Source organism: Vipera ursinii (genome assembly GCF_947247035.1).
Source record: "Vipera ursinii genome assembly, chromosome: 4".
Taxonomy (NCBI): Eukaryota; Metazoa; Chordata; class Lepidosauria; order Squamata; family Viperidae; genus Vipera; species Vipera ursinii.
Window position 1 is genome coordinate 11,530,130 of NC_139514.1, and position 8,099 is coordinate 11,538,228.

General features: G+C 46.2%; 1 protein-coding gene across 1 annotated transcript in view; it reads left to right on the top strand.

Annotated features, from left to right (window-relative positions):
* Positions 1-8,099, top strand: part of FAT3 (FAT atypical cadherin 3) — a gene marked incomplete at both ends in the record, with an annotated part of 451,188 nt that overhangs the window by 115,128 nt on the left and 327,961 nt on the right. The gene's annotated exons all lie outside the window — the stretch shown is intronic.

Consider the following 8,099-nt stretch of genomic DNA (forward strand, 5'->3'; position numbering starts at 1 on the left):
TGTTTCAGCATTTTATGAATGACATCTTTCGGGATCTGTTGGACCAGTTTGTTGTGATTTACCTGGACGACATCCTGATTTACTCCCCGTCGCGTGAAGCGCATCATCAGCATCTCCGTCAGGTCCTGCAGCGCCTCCGGAAACATCGGCTGTTTGCCAAGTTGGAGAAGTGCCAGTTCTACCAGGTGACCATTGATTTCTTGGGTCACCGCATTTCTCCTGAGGGCATCGCCATGGAACCGAGTAAAGTTGAGTCGTTGCAGAGTTGGCAACCCCCGCGTCGCGTGAAGGACGTTCAGCGACTCCTTGGATTTGCCAACTACTATCGGACATTCATTCCTGGCTTTGCTGCCTTGACAGCCCCCCTTACCCGGCTCCTGCAGAAGAAGACTCGGTTCCAGTGGAACGCCCCCGAACAACAGGCGTTCCAAGCTTTGAAGGACGCCTTCATGAAGGAGCCCATCTTGAAGCATCCTGACCCGCAACGGCCGTTTGTCGTGGAGGCGGACGCCTCCGACATTGCCATTGGGGCTGTGTTACTCCAGGCAGCGACGCCCAACGGTACCCTTTTCCCTTGCGCGTATCACTCACGGAAATTGAATCCCTCGGAGCGCAACTATACCATCTGGGAGAAGGAGCTGTTGGCCATCAAGGCGGCGTTCGAGGCTTGGAGGCATCATTTGGAGGGGGCGCGGCATCAAATCGAGGTCCGGACGGACCACAAGAATCTGGAAAGCCTGCAGACCGCTCGGAATTTGAACCAACGCCAGATCCGGTGGTCCCTCTTCTTTGCGAGGTTTGACTTCCGGGTGCGGTACATACCAAGCGGGCACAACCAGAGAGCGGATGCTCTGTCCAGGAAGCCCGAGTACACCCGAGTGGAAGACAAGCTTCCGCCCAGGACCGTGATCCCCGTCGAGTCTTTTGCTGCGGTGCGGGAGCCGGTGGATATACGGGCTCGGATCCGGGAGGCGCAGCAGCAGGAGGCGTGGGTGGCTCAGCGGAAGGAAGAGGTGGGGCCAGATTCGCCTTGGTCAGTCACGGATGGACTCCTGTATTATCGTGACCGGCTCTATGTTCCAGGAGGGCCACTCAGGGGACTCGTCCTCAGCCAATGTCATGATAACCCGGCTGCGGGGCATTTTGGCCTGTTCAAGACTCTGAACCTGGTCTCCCGTACATTCTGGTGGCCCCGAGTCCGACACGATGTCCAGTCTTATGTCACCTCCTGCGTCCCATGCAGGCAGGCCAAGTCAGCGACAGGGGCCCCGCCTGGTTTACTGCAGCCTTTGCCAACGCCCAAGAGACCCTGGGGGGCTGTGTCCATGGACTTTCTGACGGATCTACCCCCATACTCCGGCTTCACGACAGTGTTTGTGGTGGTGGACATGTTGACCAAGATGGCGCACTTCATCCCCTGTCGCGGCTTACCGTCAGCTCGCGCCACTAGTCGCATGTTCATCCAACAGGTGTTCCGGCTGCACGGCCTTCCCGATAGAGTCGTCTCCGATAGGGGGGCCCAGTTTACAGCCCGCTTCTGGCAGGAGTTGATGCGGGCGTTGGACATTAAGGTTTGCCTCTCGTCCGCGCATCATCCTCAGACCGACGGGGGTACCGAGAAGGTCATCGGCATCTTAGAGCAGTATCTGCGCTGCTACGTTAACCTGCAGCAGGACAATTGGGTGGACTATTTGGCCATAGCCGAGTTTGCCTTTAACAACTCGCAGCACACCTCCACGCAGATGACACCGTTCTTGGCCAATGTGGGTTATCACCCCCGGTTTTTCCCCCTTTCTCCCGTGGACTCACCGGAGCCGGCAGCGAACGAATTCATGGCGGAGTTACAGGCGATCCATCGGTTGGTGCGACGGCAGCTGGAGAAGGCCAAGGCCGACTACAAGAGGTTCGCCGATCGGTCGAGAAGGGATACGCCTCCACTATCGGTGGGGGATCGGGTCTGGCTGTCCACCAGGAACCTACCATCCACTCGGCCGGCGAGGAAGCTGGACCACCGATACCTTGGACCGTTCCCCGTCGAGGCCGTCATCAATCCGGTCGCCTATCGTTTAACTCTGCCACGTTCCCTGCGCGTGCACCCCGTCTTCCATCGGTCCTTGTTGGTCCCCGAACAACCGGCTTGTCCACTTCGCCAAGCGGAACCTCCCCCATCAGGACCTCGTGATGGCGACAGCACCCCCGAGTACGAGGTCGCCAGCATCAGGGATTCCCGCTGGCTGAAAGGTCGCTTCCAGTACCTGATCGAGTGGAAAGGGTACGGGCCGGAGGACTTCACATGGGAAGACGCGACCGCCGTTCATGCCCCTGCGTTGGTGACTGCGTTTCACGAACAGTTCCCATCCCGACCGCATCCGGATCGGCAGACCCGGGGGAAGGGCCCTGCGGTGCGGGATAGTGTTGTGACTCAGGGCCACCCTGTGGGTCCGACAGCCGGCTCCGATGTATCGGAGGACTCAGATGTGGGGGAGGAGGGAAACGAACCGGCTGATGATGATTTGGAGACTTTGCAAAGTCCTCAGCCGGGAACCTCTGCTCAGCTGTGTGAGCCCGAGAGTGCGGAGGATGATGACCCACAGCTGGCCCTGTTCAAGGACGCCCGACGCAGGAGGCAGTCGAGCAGGGACAAACAAAGAAAGGCTATGGGACTCCTCGGGAGGAGGCACAGGGAGACCACGCCCTGAGCTCTCTATAAAAGGAGTGTTTGGGGAGGGGCTGGTTGCTGAAAGCAACTCTTTTGCTTGAGAGATAAGCTCTTGTGTGTTTACTATTAAATCTTGGCAGAAGCCTTTTAGCCTTGGACGCTTTCCAGTCTCTTCTTTTGAAATAGGGGTTGAGAGAAGAGGGCTGGTTCAGAACAATCACAAGACCCTGGAGATGCTGCAACATTCCAGCTGATCGGTGCTTCTTCAGGGCTCAGAAGCACCAGGATCAGCGCCGAACTCCAGCTGGAGCCTGGCGCTGATTCTGGTGCTTCCGCTCAGCCCTGACAGCCCTGCAGCTCCAGCCATCTCTCGCTCAGGCTTGTGCGGTGCTGCCACCGGTTCAGCTCATTCCCCTCCCACGCTACCACTTTTCTAGGATGGTTGCGTGCCAGGTGCCAATGTACCACAGGTGGTACCTTGGCAACTGACTCATATTTATGATAGTTGCAGTGTCCTGAGATCACGTGATCATCTTTTGCAACCCTCTGACTACCAAAGTTAATGGGGAAGGCAGATTTACTTGACAACCGTAAAGTGATTCACTGAACAACTGTGGCAAGGAAAGGTCGTAAAATGAGGCAAAGCTCAGTTAATAAATTTCTCACTTAGCAAAAGAAATGTTGGACCCAGTTGTGGACCTAAGTCAAGGACCACATGTACTGACTGATGTATAGTCTATATATGATTAAGAATAGGAGAGGTATTTGCTCAGAGGAACTTAAAATTTCAGTTTGGTCAGGGTGAAAGCAATTGAGAAATAATTGTTTATGCAGGTAACACCACTTGCAGCACAACTTGATTTTTCTTTGGAGCTGTCCAGTTGATTTATGAGGGACTTCAACCATAGAAAGATTGCAGTCTTGTACACAGCTTCTATAGAGATGAAAATGTTGTATATCCTCTCTTCACCATTATTGGCTTCAGAACTATGCCCACTGACTTTTATTGCTTTGTTATAGCCTCTGGGCTGCAAAATCCCCAATTATTTCACAATAATTATCTTGGAGTTCCCTGTTCATCTGTCTTCTCCTAAGATCATGTCAAGGCCACAAGCGTTTGGTCATGCTTTTCTCCATGATATTTCTGAGAGCTGGTCGAAAGTTGTTACTTGTTTATTTGTACAGAATACTAGGCTTTGTGAAAGCTGATCTCCGAATGAATGAATGAAGTAATTAAGGGAAACCATATGTTCCACAACAGAGACATCAGGATTAGAGGTGTGATGTTGAACAGAACGCACCAACTGTTACAGTGAATTGCCAGATGCAACTTGAGTAGCCAGTGGTGCAAGGAAAAAAAATCATGTTAATTTACCCCAGGGTAATTCAGGAGTGGTGAAGGGGGAAAAAGTTGTGTTTGACACCTTCTGTGTAGCATCATTCTAGTAACACAGCAATACCAAAGGCTTGATCTTAACAACAAGGAAATGTAGTCTCTCACATTAGTAAATTAAACTCAGAAATACATTGGGATATTTTCTTTTTTATCTTTGTCATTATGGTCAAGGAAAAGTAATGGAGAGATCTTGGACTCCAAATAACAAATAGTTTATTTAAACTTGCTCTGTTCCAATCCAATAGAAAACATGTGTATTTGAAAGATCTGCTTTGAATATCAAGCGAGAAGTGATGAATAATATCTTACTTGCATCTTTTAGCTCCACAGTGTAGTCTCTGGAATCTATTTATTTATCTAGCTATTGATTCTTTTTATTTGCTCCATTTTTTTTACTCACAAGAAAACCAGAATAAAACATCCTTAGTTTTTAAAAAAAGGAAAGTTCATAATCATAATCATAAAATCAAAATTAGAGTCATGTATCATCAAAGGCCCTCCAGAACAAGCCTTTTTTTATCACGTCCAGAAATGCAAAAAGCTTCTGGGACCAACTGAGTTTCAAATGGGTTGGCTTAATAACAGAAGAACAGAATTAACATTGTTGGAAGGGACCTGAAAGACAGAAAATTAATTGCATCAATGCTTTTAAAGATAAGGATAAAATTCCTGAGGGGGTGGACTAGAGAATATCATTGCTCGCTCTCTATGAATGCCCCCCTCGGTAAAAATAATTCCACCCAAGTGAAAGGAAATTAATAGTCAGATTGCAAAGAAAGGGAAGAAGGGATTGCCACGGTTAGTTGCCTGTTATGCTAGTATTTGTTTTTGCAGGGAGAATACTAAAAAGGGGGACAGAGAGACAACTCTGGAAGAGGTGCTGTTTCTTCTCCTGCCTTTAGTTGACTGTCTAGGTAGGCAAACCCAAATAAAATTGCTAGGTAGCATGTTCAGACTTTAGAACCCACATTAGGTCTTCAGGAGAACTGCAGAATGTAAGAGCAGCAAACCCTTATTAGCATTGAATATGAAACTTCTGGATTGGCTGGCTTTGGTGTACAAAAAAATAGGAGCCCAATCTGGTCAACAAACCCCATCTTGACAAAAGGTATTAATGAGAATAGATGGTGGTGGTGGTGACGATGATGAAGATTATAACTATATGTGCCCCCTTTTTGTTTTTTGATAATCATCTTTCTGCAGTTGATCCCTTCAGCAGTGAAGTGGCTGTAGGGGAAAGATAAGGTTTAATCAGCTTTCTTAACAGTGTCTCTTTCGTTGATGAGATCCGAAAGCGTAATTTTTGTTTTAATTGCACGGAATCATTTACTCCTGAAGGGCCATTTTTGCTACATGATTAGGGTAAATTAGGATCATGTTGCATGAACCCTTGCATTAACTCTGTTACAAAAAAGATCGATGAAGGATTAGACTGCCTCCTTATAACTGTCTGTAGCAAGGTAGTTTGACTAAGGAACTTTATACTTAAAATAAATAGGAGATCCTGAATGTTTTAATATTATCTTGCCGGACATTACCATAGAAAGTTTACAAAGTGTGAGCCACAATACGATGATATGTTTTGAAAAATAACTTCATAAACAATGTGCTTATTTTTGCTTCAAAGGTTCACCTTTTTTCATGAAACCTCTGGCCAGGGTAGAGATAGTCTTTGATTCACAACTGTAATCGAGCCTAGAACTGCAATCATAAGTAGTTGCAGTCATTAAGTGGGTCCCATGTGACTGTGCCCAATTTTTTTGACCTTTTTTGTAGTGGTCATTAGTCAAATGCTGCAGTCGTTAAGCAAACACTGCCGGCATTGTGTGAATCCATTTATTATTTTATTTAGCGTATGGCATCTACAGAGGTCATGCAATCACTGATAATGCAAATTTAGCTTAAATAAAGCATATATATATATATATATATATATATATATATATATATATATATATATATATATATATATATATATATATGAATGTATAGGAGATAAAATGTTAAGATGAAATCATAATAAAATGTGAATCCATTCTATCAAATGTACATTTTTGGTAGAAATTGGAAGTAAATGCTGGGAACTAGCAAAAGAAAAACCTGAAAAAAAAACACATCCCATTGACCAAACAGCCAAGCACCCAAAATATGATCATGTGAATGCTGTGTGTGTGTGTGTGTGTGTGTGTGTGTGTTTGTGTGTGTGTTTGTGTGCAGCCATCTGAACTTCAAAATCAGGTCAGAAGTACCTTTTAGGGGAAGTCTGTTGTAACTGTGTTGCTAAATGGCCAGTCCTTAAGCAAGGATTACTTGTACATGTCCATCTCTCCTAACATTATCCCCATGAGATGGTTAGGTCAAGGGACTGATAGATCCAGTGTTGCTGAGTCAGCTGCTTCGTTGATTGGCAGTTTTATCCAAAGTCTCCTAGTGGTATTTCTAAACTTGGAAATTTATTCTCCCCAAGGAAGACTTGACCCCAGTACATTTTTCATATCTTTAATATTAGATCCTTTCTACATATCTTGCAAAAGAGACAGAAAGTAACAGATTTCTCCAGTGTGCTTTAGCAAGCCATTATTTGTTGAACTAATTTCTCTTCCAATAAAGCTTAATTGATTTTTCTTGTCCGCATATTAGGTAAGCCTTCTCACTTCGTTTTTATACTTATGAATTTGTATCAGTTGTTGTTGTTGTTAGTTGCGAAGTCGTGTCCGACCCATCGCGACCCTATGGACAATGTTCCTCCAGGCCTTCCTGTCCTCTACCATCTTCTGGAGTCCATCTAAGCTCACGCCTACTGCTTCAATGACTCCATCCAGCCACCTCATTCTCTGTCGTCCCCTTCTTCTCTTGCCCTCAATCTTTCCCAGCATTAGGCTCTTCTCCAGTGAGTCCTTCCTTCTCATTAGGTGGCCAAAGTATTTGAGTTTTAGCTTCAGGATCTGGCCTTCTAAAGAGCAGTCAGGGTTGATCTCCTCTAGGACTGACCGGTTTGATCGCCTTGCAGTCCAAGGGACTCGCAGGAGTCTTCTCCAGCACCATAGTTCAAAGGCTTCAATTCTTTGGCGCTCAGCCTTTCTTATGGTTCAGCTTTCACTGCCATACATTGCAACTGGGAAGACCATAGCCTTGACTATACGCACTTTTGTTGACAGGGTGATATCTCTGCTTTTTAGTGTGCTGTCTAGATTTGCCATGGATTTCCTCCCAAGGAGCAAGCGTCTTTTAATTTCTTGGCTACAGTTCCCATCTGCAGTGATCTTGGAGCCCAGGAAAATAAAATCTGTCACTACCTCCATTTCCTCCCCATCTATTTGCCAGGAATTGAGAGGGCCGGATGCCATGATCTTGGTTTTCTTAATGTTAAGTTTCAACCCAACTTTTGCACTCTCCTTCTTCACCAGCAACACGAGGCTCTTTAGTTCTTCTTCACTTTCTGCCATTAGAGTGCTATCATCTGCATATCTTAGGTTGTTGATGTTTCTTCCGGCAATCTTAATTCCAACTTTTGATTCATCTAGCCCTGCATTTCTCATGATGTGCTCTGCATATAAGTTAAATAGGCAAGGCGACAGTATACAGCCTTGCCGGACTCCTTTCCCAATTTTGAACCAGTCAGTGGTTCCGTGTCCAGTTCTCACTGTTGCTTCTTGGCCCACATATAGGTTTCTCAAGAGACAAATAAGATGGTCTGGTATGCCCATCTCTTTAAGGACTTGCCAGAGTTTGTTATGATCCACACAATCAAAGGCTTTAGCATAGTTATTGTATCAGTACCTCAGGAATACTTCATGTTCCCCCAGTTTCATTCTAGACTTCACTTAAATAGCATGGCAATAGGCTGCTATGTCAAATACCTATTTTTGCTGGATTGCTTGGCATATGGTAAAGAAATTAACCCAATTCTATGAGGATTTTTCTTTGCCAACTTAGTGTGGCCATGAAATGCTGGAAAAACAAAACATGGAACAATTTTTTAAAAAAGCCATGTGCTTATCTCCCTTCTTTCCAGCTAATTGTGATATTTTGTACAACTTACCT